We start from the raw sequence: 17,599 nt of genomic DNA on the forward strand, positions 1-17,599 counted from the left end.
GCTTTTCTGCCAGCATCCACGAGGGAGGTATCTAAGCCTCTCTCTCGGCCCCATCGCCTCACAACCGAGGGGTCTTCCGTGGGCTTCGTAACCCCAGACAAGGTCGTTTCACCACGTCATATCACGAGCACAGGGGCTTCGTGACGGTCTGGTATCTCTTGCAGGGCCTCTGTGCCCTGTCTCTCAGGCTGCCACCGTGGCAGCAGTGCGAGGGGGGAGCCAAGGTCAACTCCCCCCACATTCCATCTGGCCGTCCCGGTCCAGCTCCGGGACGCTCTGAGCTTCTCAGCTCCTCTCTCTCCGGTGCTGCATGTCCAAAACTGCTCTCCAAAATAGGAGTCCATGTCCCTCTTCTCCAAGAGGGGTCTCAAGGGAGTTTTGGGGGAGTGTGGTATCAGTCTTACCCCCAAGAACTCTGTAGCTCTCAGCTGCTGGCTCTCCTTTCCTTGGCTCTCCTTCCAGGAGTCCTTTCTCTGGTGCTGCATGTTGCTTCTGCTGCTCCTCCAGTTCAGGTCCTTATCTCTGGCTCTCTGCCACCGTTTCTCTGGTCAGCGTCGGCTGCTGCTCTGTGCCCATGGAGAAAACATCTCCCGGCATAACTACAGGCACCTAGCCCAGCTTTATGCTGTTCCAGGTCCCTGCAGCCCCCAGCCAGGGGCTGGGAGGGGGCCAGAGGCCCCAAGGGGCTCAGAGCCCCTTCCTCGTGGCTCTACAACATGGCCACCTCTCCTACAACCAAACTACAACTCTTCTTTTCCGGTCTGGTTGTGATATGTTTACATTTCTGCAGGAGCGTCCATTGGGCAGAATTTCAAAACTTCCAGGGGTTTCCACCCCTTGGGGTCTACCACTTCTCTTAGCCTCTGGGGAAAACAAGGTTCAAACCACTACAATATCTTTCCTCTCTCTACTGGTCACCTAAGACCAGTGATGGGGTTGTGGTTACAGCGCAGCGCAGGCACGCAGAGCTGCTCCTTCCTCCTGTGTCACCGACCCACCTTCAGTCTAGAATAATCTCTAGCGGTGTAAACAGCAGCACATGGCAGGGCTCAGATTAATAAAGCAACACTGGTCTCTGTCATCAAGAATCAGAATAAAACCCCAGTGTAGACATTGCCTTTAATGCAGCAAAAGCTTGTGGTGGAAATCCCCTGGATGAGTGTTGGAAGTGGACTTAGAATGATCTCACCAGAAATTAAATAGAAATACCGTCTAGACACCTTGTTCTGAAATAATCTTTTATTCTGTGAACAATTTAAATGGATTTTCTAGTCAAATTACATTAAGCCTGAGTTTAACTGTGTGCCTGTGAACATATATATGAGATAAGGTACAAAGCTGGAAAACGTGGTGTTTCAAATTGTATCCAGCAGAGATACAGTGTAAAACCACAATGTCTTAATGGCTTTAGTGACAAGCCATGCTACGGCTAAGTGGAATTCTTTTTATTCCTCCTCAAAAAGTGAAGTTATTTGTAGGTTATCTTGGTAGGTGTTCTGAATGGAGTGCACAAAACCAGAGTGATGTAGCTGACAGGTAATAGGTGTCAGATATGGACTATAAAAGCAATCACATTCCCATCACTGGGTAGGTTGCAAAATCTAGATTTTTCCTTACACTGTGAATTCAAGCAGTAACACTGTCTGGAGCAGCTCAGGAAGTAGCTGTAAAATACACATTTACTACCAGGTGCTGCTTTTAATTCCTTTGATGTATTATGTCTGTCAGCTTATCCATTCTCCATTCACGTTGCTCTCCAGAATCCAAATGAAGCGTAGATAATGCCAATAGTCACAGGGGGGGGTTTTGCCTGTTGCTAGATAATAATGTATTTATGAAATTACTTACAAGAAGCCAAACCTTTCTAATGCATTGTTTTAGTAGAGAAGGTGAACATAATAACTCCATTTCTTATATGTGCCCAGGTGACAGTGCTGTGAATTCTCTTCTCTCTTCTTAATTCAAGGATAATTTCTACAACTGATTTACTGTTGTACCTTCTCCAAATATGTTCATTGAGATAATAGATGGGCAAAGAAAAACAAATCAATGCTCACATCATAGTACATGCTATATTTTGCTCAGACTAAATTATATATAGTATTCTAAGGACATCTTTCTTGCTTGAAATAAAATAAGTGGAACAGACAACCCTTTCTGGATTGAGTAATTTCACAGAGGACTTTCTGTAGAAGATTCTGGATCTTCTTTTAAAATTCCACCAAAATTACTGTAAAGGAAAATCTACACATAGTATGAAAGCATGAAATAGAATGCAAGGGAATGAAAGCCTCTTCTAAAAAAAAACCTCACTTGTCAGAGCTTATGGATGAATATTGGTGTGGATATGTTCAGATGGTGCTCAGCACACAAAGTATTATCTTTCTGTCCTCGGGATGGTAGGAGGCACTCATGCTTGCTGAATTGTAGGTGGATCATGGGTTGATCTTACCTGCAAAGAGCATTCAGTCTAATAGTAAATGCGTGGGACATTTCTAATGTAGTAAACAGCACTGAGCGTGGATAAATGTCTTCACAGGGAAGGCAGAGGAAATGTCATGAGGGGAGGAGTGTGAGTAATGCATGAGATGAATGTCTGTGTGGGCACAGGAGGACAGAGAAGAGTAGTGAACTTTCTGAATGAAGCACATCAGAGCATGTTAGAAGGATTTTATTTTGCAGTGCTCATGTTCTTTTTGCAAACACGCCAAGGCAGCTAAGCACGTTCTGAAACCCCATACCAGTTATTAGGATGTCTTTTGCAAACTCGCTGATTTGGGATGCATATGGTCATTCCAAAACCATAGCTTTGGCAGAGCACTGTGACCACAGGAGGACGATCAGCATTATTTTGCAGTTGTTACCACGCTAGTGTGGGACTCTGTGAGACAGAAATGCCGAATGCGAGTCTTTTATAGTCAAATTGGAACAGTTAAAGAAAAGGATGATTTGAACATACAGAGCATTACTATCCTGAGGTATTTTGATGCAAAATGTCTTCCAATTACAGGAAATATATCACAGCTACAGGTTGACTTCCTCAGAATTTCATTGAAGGAAAAGGCAGCATTCCTGCAAGAGCAAACATTACAGTTTAGCATTGCAAAACACAACACTTCAAATATCATTTAAAATGGGATAAAAATGAAATATTTATAATGGGGAGAGGAAGAGGCAACATCAGAAGGAAAATGGAAATGGAATGTTTGGATGAGATGCAAACATTCCCTCATCACTGCCCCTGTTCCACTCATTGGGAAACACCCTCATATCTGACCTGATTTTAGAAGAGAAGATGTTATATCTTCTACTAGCAAAAAAAGAAAAAAAAAAACCCACCACATACATTTTTGTCTTTAACAAGTTGATGATATTACTTTCAGTGTTTTTGAAAATGATGTCACTAGTCTAATCTATGAAGATAGTTTATAGTGTTCTTAAACAGGATTACTTGCTGTGTTTATTTCCAATCTCATTCTCACAGGCTGATGGTAAGTAATATAGATCAGGTCACGGTCATGTTTCTGCAGCTGGATATTTATCCTCTCAAGGCAACTGTCCATCAAGAGCTGGATTTCCTGACAAGCAAGGCTTTTAAAACAATATAAGTGGGTGTCTTGCAATGCAGCAGGTGTTAGGGTGTCAGGCTTTCCCTGGCTGCCAGAGCACAGGTCTAGGGTCTGCCCTCCCTCCCCTCATCTCCCCTGTGGGGAGGCCAGGCCAGGTTAAGTGCTGGGAGGGCAGCAGGGCAGTGGGCAACCCTCCTCCAGATGGTACAATGAGTAATCTCTGCTCTAGATGAGTGAATTCTGAAAGACATCCCCAATGTGCAAAGTTGATCAAGTTCTGGCCTAATTAAAACACATTGCCTCTGTTATGTCTTTCTTCCTGCGGTGTCCAAGACAATAAGCTACAATAAAGGAGGGCTGGCTGTGTGGTTTTATGTATCTCTTAACAGGTCAAATAACTGTGGTATATGAGTGCTGATCATACAGAGAGACAAAAAGTTAAGATTTGTTAACTTTATCCCTCCTGCTAAGTTAATTTTGGTGCCTTTTTGACAGTTTTAATTAAACCATATTTCATTCTTTTCCATTCTCTACCAAATAAATACCTACAAACAGAACTATTGAACAGCTGAAACCTGTTTAAAACTACTTCTGCTTTGCCATATATTAAATTTTGTGATGTATAAAACATTTTAAAGTCAAAAGAAAAGTTTTTGTTTTCAAGACATTCAAATGTATTTATGCTGTCAATCCCTATGAGATCTCTAATAATCACCTAAACACACTGAACATCACTAAACTATACTTTGTAAGTACTTTCTCTGGCTTTGTAGAAAAACACAGACAATCCAATGCTGTTCAATGACTGATGTAAAATTTTCCCTTTATGCCTTTCAAGTGCTGTAGCAATAACTGTACTACCACTGTAAACAAGAACTATAAAAACATAAAAATATTTAAGAAGGTATGAAATTTTGGACAAACGTAGGCAGAAGTCATTAATAAATTATTAACTTATGAGTTAATTCTTAGTTTCTTTCTTTTGAAATAAATTCTTAGTTTATTTCTATCGAAATAAAACTCAAAGCTTAATTCCAGTTATCTTTATATCACCCGAGAGTGTAAGAGTATAATGTTGGCATGTGGTGTAGTTTTCTTGTGATTTTTCCATATCTGGTATTTCTCTGCAAGTCCAGAATTCATCCAGAACCCCGGTTTGTCTTTCTTTTGTTTTTGTTTTTTGTTTTTGTTCTTTTTTAATATTTTGGTTTTTTTCAAGCAAGTTTTTGACTTGCTGAAGGAAAGAACTTGAAAACCAACTCTAATTTTTTGACAACTAATAAACTAAAGAATTAAAAGAACTCAGAATACAATTACTTTTTAGTATTCTGATCTCATGCTTTAGAAAGAATTTTGTTCATGAATTGTCACTATTTACATTTATCAGTGTAACACAGTGAATGCTAGACCATTTTTTTTTTCATTGGTAAGTGATAGAATAATCCTCTACCAGAATTCCTTTTCAGTTTTGCACCCAAAATCATCTTGGAAAAAATAGAAAGTACCTTTAAATATGGACCAGATTATGATCTTGTAATAAAGTAAATCAGGTACAGTTAGTCTGGAAGCAAGAGAACAGAAATTTCATTAACTGTTATGAGACCATAATGTGGTGCTTCATTTTTATTCTCTCTGTGCTATGCAGACTACGTTATTTCTTATTTCTTTAATGCATTTGTTTTGGTAACCACTGTTACCTCTCAATTAATACATCAAATACCAGAATACATGCTTACCAAAATCATCCTGATTTTCCCTGTAAGCTGGTCTCCCCTTTCTCAGGAAAGCATCAGAAAAAAACCCCAAACAAAATACTCAAACAAAAATCAATAAAACAAAACAACAACCAAATCAACCAAACAAAAAAAAAAAAAACCACAAAACCCCAAAACAAAACAGAAAAAAACCAAAAACAACAACGACAAAAACAAACCCAGAATTGAATGACCTAATATTTTTATCTGAACAAACAGTGAGCCACTTCCAATTCTTTACCTGCTGGAACCACGAAGCTGACAGAACTGTCACCACAGAGGGGCAGGGTATTTCTGGTTACTTCCCCTTTGGGCTTCTGACACTAGAGTTTCCTGAGGGTTTTGTCTTTCACAGAGCAGCTGCTCAATATTTTGAGGACCTGAAAACTACCTAAATAGAATTTTAACACTTGAAACCTGAACATGGGTACCTTGTGGGAAATGAGAACTCAACACTGAAGGCTGCCTAAATTAAGAGTCACTTTTCCAAAGCTTAGAATCTGTACAACTGCTTTAAATATTTTGCCCTGGTAAGTCCATCTTTAATTTGTCCACAAATTTGTCACATCTAACAGAATCACAGTGCATATATGAGAGTCTCTTGCAGGGTCACAAAACTGAAAGTTATGGTTTCACTGATGAGGGACAGGAGGTCCCAGACTGGCTTTCCCTGAGCGGTTTGGACACCAGGGAATGCCTAGAACCTCCTTCTTGTCTCTGCAGTGTCCTCCTGAATTTGTGCCTCAGAAATATTTTTCCTCATATCTCAACGTTAGACTGCTCTGGAACCCAGGACCTGAAGCCCTTCAAGTACTCAGATGAGGGAGGGAGGGCAGGAAAAGAGATGGAATTTTGTCAGTGATCACACAGATTCCCATCAAAAATCCCATTTTATGTTTGTTGAAAATTCTTGGAAGGGTATAGTTTTCCAATGAAATAGTTTTGGTTGATTAAACACAGATTAATTGGAACATTTTTTGACCACCTAATTAGCCAGAAGTGGCCATCAAAGGTTGTGAAATCAATCTGATAATGGGAAGAATTTGCATTAAAAGGCTCGTCAGTCTCACAGTGGCAGAGATAACTGTATGTGAAAGTCATGACATTTTAGCGGGTTACTATTAATGTGACAGATGTGATTTAGAAAGAAATGTTTTATATTCTTTATTAACGAGTTTTATGATGATTTGCTAAAGAAATCTGCCATCTCCAGTTGTGCTAGGTGTCCTTTCATCTGCCTGTCAACTTCTCTCTGAACCTGATTAGCTTGACAGTAGGACAGACCTTAGACAACCATGTTACTGTCAATGTACACAAAAAAACATGTGCCCAGATAATTTCAAACCCTTTTAGAGGGAAGGCTGCAATGTCAGCTCAACCCTACTGGGAGACTCCAGTGAATCAGCTCTTGAGAAACCTGAAGAAAAGTAGCCTGTGTAAATACTGCTAACTGAGCTAAAACTGCCTTTTTCTTGTCCAGTTTGCTACCACTGATTAGCAGAGAAATGCAGTCAGCTCAGACTTCAGTTTTTTTGCTCAGAAAGGAGGAAGGTTGCTATGTGAAGGGAAAATTCAAATCAACTGACCAAATGCTGCAGGACCCCTCTGCTGTGTAGGTTATAAAGGCAACCCAAGAGGTGACTTCCAAGGCTTGGCTTGTTTGCCAAGCCGGCTGTAGGTGCATTTTGATCAGATTGATGGTTATTCTGGCAAGTCATGCAAATCTTGCAATGACACAAGGGACTGGATATATGTTGTCAGATAGTATTTTCTTTTCTATTTCCTCCCCTCTTACCCTGGTGCCTTCTCTTGCTTCCAAGATTTTACAACATCTGAAATGACAGTGTCAGAAATGACACAAAACTACATCACACAGGATATTGCCACCGCAGGAAAAGATGACTGAGGCAAGCTCAGGCTGTCTGAACTTCTACAAGAGCACTGTCATGTCTCATTCATTCCCTGATCACAGCTGCAGGACCAATGATTTTTCTTAGCACTGCGCTTTATTTTTTTGTGAGAAGGCTTATTTGAATGAAAATATTAATATAAGCAAATTAGTTTGGGCATGCTGAACTGAGGTAGAACCATTTGGACTTCTGATTTATTTTCTGTTCAGTAATTCAAGAAGTATATATGTATTCTGTCTCTGACTGATTTCTCTTCTGATGAGACTCACAGAAGGGTGCATTTAGACTGCATTAGCTCCTGTAGCCCTGAAACTCAGCTTCTCCATACCAGTGTGCTGATGCACTGAGACCAGACATAATGAGGTTCTTCTGCTCCCTCCTTTCCTCTGCAGAGTCTCTGGTAGATGGGTCAGAAAGCCAGGAGTTTTCTTTCTGACCATACAGTCTGACTTCAGGCATCACACAAAACTATTGCCTTCCCACAATAATAGATCCTTGCTCTCATATGAGTTGTATTTATTGCATTGTCACTTTATTCTGTAACATATTTTCTCTCTGTCCTTTATCAGCTGTGGTTGTTGAAGCCTTTCATGGGCTATGGGAAATAGAACACAATATACACTGAGGGAGATGTCATGGACCTTCCACACATTCATTCTCAGCAAGGTTTTGTGCAAGAAGTAGGGAAAGGGCCATGATCTATATAGAAAATGCATATGGTGGGGCAGTATTACTGTAGCTGTAAGATTCAATAGCATTTACTCAAGGAACACTTTTGGGGATCACAGCCTACAGTCTATAAGGATGTAAACCTCCAGAGGGAAAGAAAAAAGTCTGCTAGGGGTTACTGTGTTGATTTTCTTATCAAAAAAAGAGATAGCAAGGGTACAGTGTTGAAGGGACTGAGAAAGTCCTGCAAGTCTGTAATAACAAGTGTCTTGAAGTATTACAAAGCTTAAGTAAACCAACTGGACAGGTTTTATAGATGTTATTTCTCATTCCTTGAGTCTAGTGCTTCTGAAAATAGTTTTAGTTCTGCAGCACACAAGGAAAGAGTCTGTTGTCATCCTAAATAACCTGAGGAAATGTGAGAATTACAAAAATAAAAATTAAATTAGGAAAAGAAAGATGAAATAAGACAAGCTTACATTCAGATTATGGGCCCTTGCTTCCCTCTCACTGTGACTGGGGAATAGCTCCTAGCAAAGTCAAGGTGTTGATAAAGTTAAAAGAAGAAGGGGAGATTGAATAATTTCATTTTCTAATGAAATGTGTCCTTCTTTGGAGGAAAAATATGTTAGTGGTTAAAGGAATAAAAGAAAAACTGACCATGAGGTTATAGAAAAGTGTTGAAGACCACCTCAGAATTCCAGCAAACCTGGACAATGGGTGACAAGGCCAGCAGTCTGTTGTAAGAGCTGGAAAATGGGAGCACTCCTCCTGCTCCTCACTGATCTCAGAGATGCAGTCAGAGCCAGCTTCTGACACACTATTTTTCTGCCAGTGCTTTCCTTTCTTCCTCCATCCATCAAGCTTCATCTGGTGAAGTTTCCATGTTTTCATTGCTGAAGACTGAAAGCTGCAATGTGGCTGGAACAAGTAATAAGAAAGTGTATTTACAGTGCTGCAGAAGTTTATTTCATGGGCACTTTTGCAAACAGAAGTCCAGAAGTAGGGGAGGGAAATTTGGTATAACACTTAAAAATGGTTTAAAAAAATTTATATGAAGAATTGTACAAGAAACTTAAAAAAACTTGTCCTTAAAAAGAAGATATTCTACAATCTAGTGGAATATGGTTTGCTATGAACTCTTACCTGTTGCTCTTTTAATCCTTTTTTGTCTTCTCCACTTGCTTCTTGTAGGTAATGTGCCCATTGGCTGCTGGATGAATACTGTGAGATTTCCTGGCTGGTTTTGGACTTTTGTAGGATAAATCTACGCTGAGTTATCAATGACTTTTCTCCAGAAAGTAAATAATTGTTTCTATGTGACACAGTTGCTAACTAATGCTTTTAGGGTTTGTATTTGAAAGTTACCTCTGTTGAATTTGAATTTGAAATTGCCCAGAGAGTGACAAAAATTATTAGTGAATGGACTGGAACAGACATACATAGATTGACAGCAAAAGTCTTGGTTTAGCCGGAAACCAGAATACAAATTATGTAAAAAAGATATAATTTTAAAGAAGGGTCATCTGGGAAGTGCTGACTATCTTCTCCCATGTGCTGTAAATCAAGGCTTGCTTGTCCAAAAAAGAGAGACAGGTTGTTAAAGAGTTCAGTTTATCTTGCTCATCACGTATATATGCTAGTTAGGGATCAAAATAAAATATTTAAGGTACCAGAAAAACAAGATGACTTGCAGTGACTGTTCCCCCAGCAGACTTTTCCCAGACTGCTCACGTATCTTGGTGAAACAAAGCGGCGCATTTGCTGCAGTAGAAAGACTCGGTGCCAGAGGGCTGTAGGACACATTGCTTCCTCTCATAAGGCTGCAGATACCTGCTTCAAGATGTGCTCATCATTTTGCTACCCCTTTCCTTAAATAATAAATTTGATCACTGTTGTTTCCTGGCCTACACGGCTTGGACTGCTGGGCTTTCATCTGAGTTGTGGTTTCGAGCAGGCTGTTGAGTTCGTTTTCAATGTAATGAGAGCTTGCTGATCCTTGTGATGCTTATTCATGGGATCAGACATTACCCAAGACCTGGATTTTAAATAAAACCGTGGTACGCATTTTATGTTGAAGAAAAAAAAATACTCTTGTCAGGAATAATTTTTTGAAATCCAATTTATAATTTATCCTTTTTAATTGTTAGTCGTGTATAATAAGTTTGAAATTATCCTGAATGTAACGTAGTTATTCCAACTATTGGTTGAGTAATTTCCATGAGTAATTCTTGGCTTAGGATTTGTCTCTTACCTTTAGACAGGTAACTGTCTATTTTCTGTCCAGCTAAACCCTTCAGAATGATCCTTCTGGTAAATACATATGAAAGTTCAAAAACCTCTCCAAGTTCATGAAACATTTAATTCACTTATTTAGAAAAGGTACACAAATGTGAACAGAGTGGAAGTAATCTAATGTGCTCATGCAAATAAATATCCACTGTTAAAAAACACACCTGTGCTTTGTTGCTTCTTGTGGTTTGTGTTTATAAAATAGTCAAACCAAGATCTGGATGGCTTGGAGGAGACATTGCTCAGCTAAATATGATAACTGGACTCTCTAAAAGGTTAACTTGACTAAATTAGGTGAGATTATTAGCTGATCCAGTGGTGTCTCTTTATTTAAAATCTGATTTAGCTGTTGCATAGAAATGGTATACACCTGTATATCTAAATTATGTCTTGCACTTAACTTCCCAGTAGTACTCAGCATTAATGGGAAAAAGCAACTACATTTTAAAGTGGTTTCTACTGTAAAGTAGTGGCAATATCTACACAGACTTGTAGGCTGCCCATAAATAGTACCTGTATATAATAGGTACAAAAATTCCTTATGTGTTGAAGGTAAGAGAATAAATTTGTGGCATGCTATGATTAGGAAAAAGCTACCATTTGAAGATGCTTCGAGGTTGGGCGCTTTAGCTTTAGTCCTGGGAGAGAAGGATTGCAATAAGGCAATTACAGATGCGTACTAAATTAATTAATCCCACAGCTTTATCACACAGCTGACATTTCTGAGAAATAATTTGCAGGGAAAAAAAGCTTCCTCATATTCATTCACATATGGGATTTTCTGTTCAGCAGCGTGGCTGAACTGCAGGGTTCTGAATGTGCTCAGTACCAAAAGAGGTGAGTAACAGGGATGGGAAACCAGATGAATAGATGTTGAGAACTACGAGGGCATTGCCAGGGTGTGCAGAGATGCAGTGAGAAATGCAAAAGCTCAGCTCAAATTGAAATCAGCCAGAGGGGTCAAAAACTGCAACAAAGGGTTTCTTCAGGTATGTAGGAGCAGAAACAGAAGGAAAACTGGCAGCTTGTCACAAGTGGAGGCCCCCAGGAATCCATATTTGACCCAACACTGTTTAGTGTCTTCATAAGAGATGTGGAAGTCGGGATCAAGTGTACCCTGATGAAGTTTACCAATGACACCAAACTGAGTGGGTAAGTGGACATTTCAGAAGGGAAAGCCACCCTGCAGAGAGACCTGGATAGGCTGGAGGAATGGGCTAACAAGAACCTTATAAAGTTCAACAGGGACAAGCATAAGGTCTTGCACCTGGGAAAACATAACCCAGGAGTGTAGCACAGGCTGGAATCTACTCAGCTGGGGAGCAGGTCTGTGGGAAGGGAGCTGGGGTACAAGGTCGGTATGAATGAGCAGTGTGCTGCTGAGGCAAAGCAAAGCAACAGGATGCTGGGCTGCATCAACAAGGGCATCACCAGCAGAGGTGCAAGAGTCATTACTCCGTTCTACTCAGTGCTTGCCAGGACACATCTGGAATATTGTCCTCAGTTTTAGTTCCTGCTATATTAAAAAGATGTGGGCAGGCTGGAGAGGGTCCAGAGAAAGGCCACAAAGAGGATCAAAGGACTGGGAACCTGCCATAGGAGGAAAGAATGATATAGCTAGTTTTGTTTAGCCTTGAGAAAAGAAGGCTTAGGGGAGACCTTATCACCATGTTCCAGTGTTTAAAGGGTGGCTACGAAAGAGATGGACACTCCCTTTTTACAAGGAGTGTAAAAGGAAAAGATGAGAAGTGATGGGCACAAGTTACTCCCGGCTAGATTCTGATTGTACTCAAAAGTAAAATTTTCGTAACGAGAAGCCACCTTTGGAATGAACTGCCCAAGGAAGTGATGGATTCCCCAGTGTTGGACCCTTTGAAGATTTGCCTGGACAGAATACTGAGCCATCTTGCCTATACCCTGCTTTTGCCGAGAAAGGTTGGACCATGTGATCCTTGAGATCCCTTCCAACCAGGTATTCTTATCATTCTATAACATGTTTCGCTTTATGTCAGGGATAAAGAAGACTAAATTCTGGGGTAAAAGCTTATCTATTTATATATTATAAGTTTTATTGTGTTTTATAACTCTAAATTACAAAGGCAAATTTTTGTATAGTTCAATGGACCTAATACTTCTGGTTGCAAAATTACCACAGAAAATAGACTTTAAAATTGGCAGTTCTTTCTATATAGAACTAACATTTTTAGATATATTTGTGGTTCTTTGATAGGCAGTTATATAAAGATTCAAATCAAATGGCATTAGGCATCCAAATAGCAAGCATTTAATCCAACAAATGTGAGATGTGTGGGCTTCAACTACCTGCCTAGGATGGACTGTAGCTACTGGAGAGAAATGGGAAGGGCCTAAGCTTCATGTGTTTCCCACGGGGAGAGATGAGCCCCTTCTGCTCATGTTTGTGTTCTTCACTGACTTGGAGGAAAGCCTAGAGAAACTATCTCAGATAGATAGAAATCTGCCCTAGCTGAGGAAAAAAGGATAGTTCACATTAAGGCTTTTAAATAATTTTTACCAGAGAGAAAAAGAAAACCAGGATCATTTATGTGTACTTTATATGCATATTTACAGAGAGGCACATGTGTGCCCTTCGTATGTTTGCCAGGCTCTGAACCAATTTACAGTAATTGTACTTTAGAGAGTAAAAGGGCTGGGCTGGTACATGGGGTTATGGCATACTGGCACTTCTCCCAGGCTGTCGACACGTACAATTGAATCTTATCTTTCATTTCTGCTCCTGCTGTGAAAAATAAGCCTTAAAAACATTTATTGACTGATGCAGCTGTGTCCACCCGCATTTGCAACCTGAACCAGTGCCAGCAATAGATGTGAGCTGGCCCTTTCATTTCCATGGCTATCACAGGGTTTATATGATAGTAGTGCAGAAGTCAATATTAAGTGCTACTTTGCAAAAGAGTGGGGAGGAATCACATCAGGAAGATTTACACATCTATCTCTGAGTGGCCCTTCATTTCCATGAAGATGGAGTAGATAACACTACAGCTCGCTCTTTTTAAAGTCAAAAATAGCATCCCTACATGCTACTGCATATCTCACCCATCTCACACTTAATTTTTAGGCTACAAATAGATTTCAAGGCCAGATTTCTGTTTTGTTTCTGTTTGTTACTCCTTCTGCATCTGCTTAGCATGAACAGCATTTTTTACTACCTTTTGAGTTAGATTTTCTTATAGCAAAAAGTTCTCTTTACTGTATTCTAAATTAAACTTTCATGTCTTTTCAGCCTGCATATATTTTTTAGTCAAGGATGATACTGAAAATATTAAGGAGTTCATTAAAAATTATGATTAATCAATTTTATTACAATAGCACTTAGAAGCCCCTGCTGAGACAGGAGACCTATTGCACTGGGCACTGTAGGGACACATAAAAGAGTGAGTTTCTGCTTCAAAGAGCTGAAAATTGAACCAGAAAAGACATGTTTCTTTTGGCTTAAGGGAAGCTGAATAAGGGCTTTTGTGATATTCTTGAGCAAGCTGGAAGCGCCACGTTTCATTGAAACCTTTTCTTTTTAATTCCACTGTTTCACAAAAAATATATAATGAATGAAGCTGGATTCAATTTTCAATTAAAAGAATCTCAGTCTATCTGCTGCTCTGTCTCCCCATAGCCTCCTCCTTTTGCTTTCTTCATTCTTCCTGTGCAGGAGCTGTACGACAGCTGTTCCTGTTCCTGTGTTCCCTGTTCAGCAAACCTTTTCAATCAGTTACATTTGTGTCTTGTCATCACATTTCTAATATTGAATTTTCGTGTTTCAAAAGGCATTTTCCTTCTCATTTTTGTTAGTTCTGTAGTTATGTGAAAATATTCAAAACTTTCAAAGTAGTGAAGAAGAAAAGGAGCAAGAAGAGAATGTCCTCCCCTCTCTCATTCTCTTTTCTACCAGCTCTGTTAGCAAAGGAGTTATCAAAATTCTATAGGAGAAATGCAGTAGTTAAAGTCTATGCCCTCTCTTACCACTAAGCTTGAGTTAGTTTTTCTTCATTGCACAAGAAGAGAAAAAAGGAAGAGAGCAGAGCTGAAGGCTATTGTCTCTGTTAATGCAGAGAGAAATCTACCTTGAGAAACAAAGTAGAATGGCAAGCTCACAGAAGAAATCTTCCGCTGTGCTTGGATTCAGCCTTATACTCTCTAGGTTCCTACTCTGCATCTAGTGAGTTGTCCCTCTAAGCTCTCTCCTACCAGTCTAAGAAGTTGTGAAGAAGTTAAAATGGGAGGGCAAGGAGAGGCTATGTGCGGGGGGCAGCCCCAGAGGGTGCCAGGCAAACTTTGAAGTGACTGATTAGTGCAGACAGTGACAGAACAAGTTCCAGCCAAGCGTGATTGCTTATGAGAAGAAATGGCCTTGTTTTTAACTTGACCACTGTTTCCTGTTAGTCTGTGAAACTGGAGAGGAATTCAAAGCAGCATTGGTCTGAGCATTAATCTAATGCACAGTGATTCCTTGCAACTTGCTCTGATCTCCACTGCCTTTAATCTTGCAGTAAATTTTGATTTCTCTCTATGATGTATCTCCCCATGGAGACCACAGACACAGAGCTGAGGGAAACTGCCCAGTCTAGTTGGAGTACTGGAGGACCTGCTTGAAGCCATTGTGAAGAATAAAAAGACAGTTTCTTAGGCTCTATAATCTATTTTCTCTTATGAAAAACAGGCTGACAATTTTAAATTGAATAAAACAAGTGGCTAAATCACCTTCTGAAAATGAACTACTGAACAGGAACACAGTCTCTCCCATGAATTTCTGTAGACGACAACCAAGCTCCCTGTAGTCTCTCTCTGACACAAAAACCTGTTATTTAGTTTTCTGTAGAACCTGGCGAATTATATTAGCTGACTCAGAAACTCCATCAGGACTACTTCTGTTGGCTTCAAAGCATCTGGCTTTCAGGGGTGTAACCATAGTTTCCCACTCTGAGCATAAAGTGCCACAGTCCCAAATCAGTGGCAAGGCCTGATGCTGACTCAGGCAGACTAGGACTGGGTGGTCCAAACCCAGGACTTGGGCTGCAGTGGGAGAGTCAGTTCTTTCCCAAATTTCTTGTTGTCAACATCTACCTGCTTCTTCTGGGGCAGGGAGGCTGCAGCCTTTCATACGTGACTGTGCTGAGCTCTGGCATGTTTTTGTAGCCCCAAATTACCCTCAGTTGGGTGATGCTGCCCAGTGGCAAGTGTGTCTGTGTCCTGCTTCCCTTCAATGCAGCATGTGCTGTTAACAGCCCTGTCTTTTACTTGGTCTAATGAAAATTTGGGATCAGTTGGGGTCTGCTATGGAAGTTGTCACTTCAGTGTTTCCTCAGGAAATATAGCCAGGCAGCCTCTTGCCAATTGCTCAGATAGGGAGCCAAAGGGAGCCTCTGAAAATATTTTAGACTATTTACATTTCCTCCCCATCCACAAATGTTAAGAAGGTTAAAAAAAATTTAAGAATCCTTGTAAACTCAATTATGCTGCTGTGATAATTTTGTTACCTTCTATTCTCATTCTGTACAATTTCAAAACAATGAGCAATTCTGTAATGGAAAATTAATTGGAATCTTTCAACACTTTTAAAATGCTTTCACTGTTTTTCTCCCTCCTGTATTAGGAATTTTATTATAATTGATATTTCCCATTTCTGCTGGGTGCATTACAGCTCTTTTCATTAAAAAAAAAAAAAAAAAAAAAAAAAAAAAAAACCAAAAAAGGAAGGGGAAAATTTCTGACTAGCTTGTGGATTATTTAGGAAATAGCACAGCAAGAATGGACTACTCTTAGCCACTTACTCGAATTGGCAGCAGCTGAATCACACAGACAAACCCTTTATGCTGTGCAGGGCAAGGGTGAGCAAGCCATTTCTGTACCCTGAACACCTGGGCTGCAGCTCTGTTTTCCTGTCCTGTGGCTATATCAAGGGACTCTAGTTAGCTGAACTGTCAGCAACAAGTTTTAATAAATAGGATTGTCCAGGAGACATGTCTGGATTAAACCTGAAGCGAAGGTGAAAGCAGGAGGTGTCTTTCAGGCACAGGTGTATGAGATTTGCAGAAGGAGGAAGGAAAGTAGGCATAATAGAATGAGTGGATTATTTTGTTCATTTGTTTGCTCTTTGGATGCCTTAGACACTTCATGTTCTGCTGTTTCCAGCTTCTTGGTGTGTGCCCGAGTTTAAATTTTCATAGTACTCATATCACCGCTTAGGCGCGTCTTGTTGCATTGCCCTGGAGCACCAGGCATCAAAACTTAATTATGGAACAAAAACTAAATCACTATAAACTAATGTTGCTCCTCTTTCATTATGCAGTGAGTTACATCATGAGCTGCTGACAAGGATGATCTTGGAACTAAATTTAAACACATTATTTACGTAAAAACTCTGTGTGTGTATGTAAGTTAGTCATTTCAATGCTCTTTTCCTGTACACTCTGTTCTCCTCTTGGGAGAAGAAATGTCCTCATTCAGTACATGAGTAAAAGGAAGAGGGAAAAGGCACAAACATGAATTCTTGAAGAAGTACTTTATACACATAATGTATATCTTTGAACTCCATTTCTTTTGGTTTTTTTTGAGTTGTGCATCAACCTTATGCTTAATATTGCCGTATTTTACAACTGCAGTTTGTAATATTATTCTACCTCATAAGCAAATTAAAAAAAACTAGAGGGAGATATTCTTGGTGCAGTGGCTCAAGGATGAGTTAAATCAAGATTGTGCTATTATTGTGTGGTGAAATATTTATAGCTCATTGGTGTTGCGATTTAGGAGAATAGCAAGACAATCCTAGTGGCTTTTTCTTTCATCGCAAAAATGCTGGGACAACTGGTGCGAATGGCAGAATTGGCAAAATATTGAGCTTGCAAATGAGCACAGTAATGAAATAAACAGGCAAGTTGATCACAATACAAAGTCATACTGATCGTTCACTTGGCACGTGGATTTAGCACTAATTATTTATGATACCTCATACTGTGATAATGAATGTTCTTTGGTATGCTTTGGAAAGCTGGTGAAGTTCTACTGTCAGATTCTGACACCTTTATTTTTAATTAGCCATCAGTTATCATGTATATGGCCTCACTGATTTAAGAAAGAGTACCACATCTCTCAATGTGGGAAAGAGAAACAGACTTTGGCTGCCCAAAAAGTTGGACCTATATGTGACATAGGACAATCTGGATCAATGAAAGGGTTTGCACTGATGTCCTATGAAAGCAAGAAATATATCTATTTTGATTCAAGAGAAGCCTTGTCAGAAGAGATTATCAAAAAGAACTCCAGCAGAGGACACAAAAGCATTTAAAACAGGTACAATGAATTTTGACTGCCTTTGAATCTATTTATCAAAGCCAGAGCTGTTCTCATTTCAACGCAGGTGGAACAATAATAA

General features: G+C 39.8%; 1 long non-coding RNA gene across 1 annotated transcript; it reads right to left on the reverse strand.

The window, feature by feature from the left end:
• Positions 1-1,277: 1,277 nt before the first annotated feature.
• LOC120323228 lies at positions 1,278-8,905 on the reverse strand. Its single transcript, XR_005563504.1, has 3 exons — positions 8,563-8,905; positions 5,075-5,130; positions 1,278-3,072 (listed from the first exon to the last, which is right to left on the reverse strand). It is a non-coding gene; the product is annotated as an uncharacterized LOC120323228 (long non-coding RNA).
• Between the last annotated feature and the right edge of the window lie 8,694 nt (positions 8,906-17,599).

Source organism: Pipra filicauda, unplaced genomic scaffold, assembly GCF_003945595.2.
Source record: "Pipra filicauda isolate LSUMZ 115617 unplaced genomic scaffold, ASM394559v2 scaffold214_size1419223_pilon, whole genome shotgun sequence".
In the NCBI taxonomy this organism is placed as follows: domain Eukaryota; kingdom Metazoa; phylum Chordata; class Aves; order Passeriformes; family Pipridae; genus Pipra; species Pipra filicauda.